This window comes from Paralichthys olivaceus, chromosome 7 (assembly GCF_024713975.1).
Source record: "Paralichthys olivaceus isolate ysfri-2021 chromosome 7, ASM2471397v2, whole genome shotgun sequence".
Taxonomy (NCBI): domain Eukaryota; kingdom Metazoa; phylum Chordata; class Actinopteri; order Pleuronectiformes; family Paralichthyidae; genus Paralichthys; species Paralichthys olivaceus.
The window spans coordinates 3,659,693-3,662,317 of NC_091099.1; positions in this window are offsets into that span (position 1 = coordinate 3,659,693).

Consider the following 2,625-nt stretch of genomic DNA (forward strand, 5'->3'; position numbering starts at 1 on the left):
CCATCCGATCCCATCCATCAGTGTGGTGACTCATTGTTTGTAGAGAAGCTTCTCACAGAGCATTTACTTTTTCTTTGACAAGTTAGGAATAGTGTAATAGAGCAAATCCATTACACACCTTCAGCAAGGATCAGGCTGCTGTTACTTGTACAGCAGTGAGATGACTCACCAATATACTTTCACTTCTTTTTAATGTTTTTCATTGTTTGAGAGGTAAAGTGGTGTTTTGAATTTGAAGTTATTCCATTTGAAGTTAAATTTGAAGCTATTCCACCCCATCGCCCTCGTCTTTGTGACCCTCCTGTGTGCTTGGTGTAAATTCATTCACTGACACTCTAGGGGTTGTGTACACTCGGTTGAGCCTGTTGGTGCACTTACTGCAAAATACACTGAAGTCATTACTGATTGTTTAAAGTCCCTATAGAGAGGCCATTAAATCAGCACGCATGGATGCACATACAGTATTTACAAATTAGTACCACACTGGGAAATATTGTTCCTCTTACATTACACTACAAGGATTTATCTCCTCCATTTCAAAATGCTGGGCACATTAGAAACAACTACTGCAAAACATTTTCTTCCTCCTTCCAGGTGACACAGTATTAGACTGCAAGGAGTCAAAATGATGTGAAGAGCGCTGCAAAAGTAGATGAGGCTGTAGGTGCACGGCCGTACTTAACACCTAAAACACTGAAAATTAAAGATGATAATTACAACAGTTGCATATAAATATTCAGTAATGAAACAATTTCTTAAAATGTCTCATGCATCATGATTGATTTGTTGATTTGAATATTTCTGACACAGAAACGTTTAGTTAATTTCACATAAATACAAAATACATGAATGAAATGTTACTAATTCAAGTGGGGTGTGGTAAAAACTAGTAATGGCTCATATTAAAACCCCACCCAAATGTCTTTTTTTTTTAATTTCACAAAACACAGAAAAACTTCAATACAGGTTAAATTAATTAAACATATATTAGTGTAACAGAAAAGGTCCATAGAGGTAAGACTATGCTTTAAATTCAGTTTCGATTTAAAAGATTTTCATTGCAAATGAAACATTCAAACCGCAGAGCATTTCTGTGGCTTCCATATGATGTAAAAATGTACTTCTGAAAAAGTGATTCTGATTCTGATGATGTTTTGTAACATGGCAGAAAAAGAACACATTCAAGAACGGAGTGGAACATATGGTTTCTCACTATAGTTCTATCTGGTTACATGAACAATGAGTCCAAGTGTCAGCTGCACAATGCTCAATTATACACAGTCTTTAAATAGATCTTGTTTAGGCCGGGTACTATAGCAATACCGACCTAATTTTTATCAATAGCAATGTAACAAAGGTTCAGTGTTTAGTGGCTTATTACTTATGCATTGTTTAAGATAAGATAATCCTTTGTTAGTCCCACATTTGGGAAATTTGCAATATTACAGCAGCAAGGGTAAAAAAATATGTAAGTATTATCATCAGTAAGTATTAAATATGAATATGCATTGTTTTAGCACATTGACGATCAACCTCGGAAGTGTTTTTCTGTTCATCAGAATTTATAACCACAATCTTCACTCAAGACCAAAAATCAGTCTTTAAACTTAAAGGAAACAATAACTTGAAATTTAACTCGATAATCATTGGTACCGACTGATGTCATGTTACCTTGGCTAGAGTCTAATTTATCATGACTATTTATTGTGACTATTTCACTGCCATGTGTTCACTTTTGTCCATGTCATGAACACTGAAGTTAAATCTCCTGACAGAGGTGGAGATGGGAACTTGTATCGTATCAGCCACCCTGTGAATGAGACACAGGTGAGGATCCCTCTCGGACAGAATTGCAATAGATGCCGTGTGTAACTCAGAACATCAGCAAAATAACAGTATTTACCAGAATGTTACTTCAATGTCACCCTGCACCTTTGAATTTATATAGTCTTATTTTTTTATTGTATTTGACTTTTTTCTAGTAAGCTCTTTCTACCTTGCTTTTATTTTAACTTAACTATTTCACTGCTGAGCTGACCCAGTTTCTTCTTGTCCAACACCTTCCATTGTACCGTTGACCATGTGTTAACATGCATATGATAAATACAACTTGAAACTTGAAAAAAGGCACATAATTGAAAAGTGTAACAATGTGTGTTGTCATAAAAACTCAAAAGATGTTTAGTTTGTCCAGTCTGGACTTCTGTAGAAAACATGGCGACCTCCGTAGAGAGGACCCGCTCCCAATGTAAATATAAGGTGATTAAATGTAAAGGGCTCATTCTAGGGTAAAGAAAACCACAATTCATACCATTGAGGTGAAACACACTAGTGTAAACATCACTAGGATTGTTTTAAATTAAATTTCTACCTATAGATGCTTTTCAATCACTGCATCTTTAAAATATTTGTACGTGCGATCTGATAGAAATGAAGGGAGCAGCAAAGACAAATGATAACTTTAACTAATGGTCGAGTGTGAGAGTTTCTGAACGGATGTGCCTGGACGGAACATTTTCTCCTGCTTGACTTTAATCGATGAGTTTGTCCGGGTCTCTGTCGATCTCTGCTGGAGACGCTCCACTACTGCAACATGTGTCGGATTTCTATCAGGCACTGCGGAGG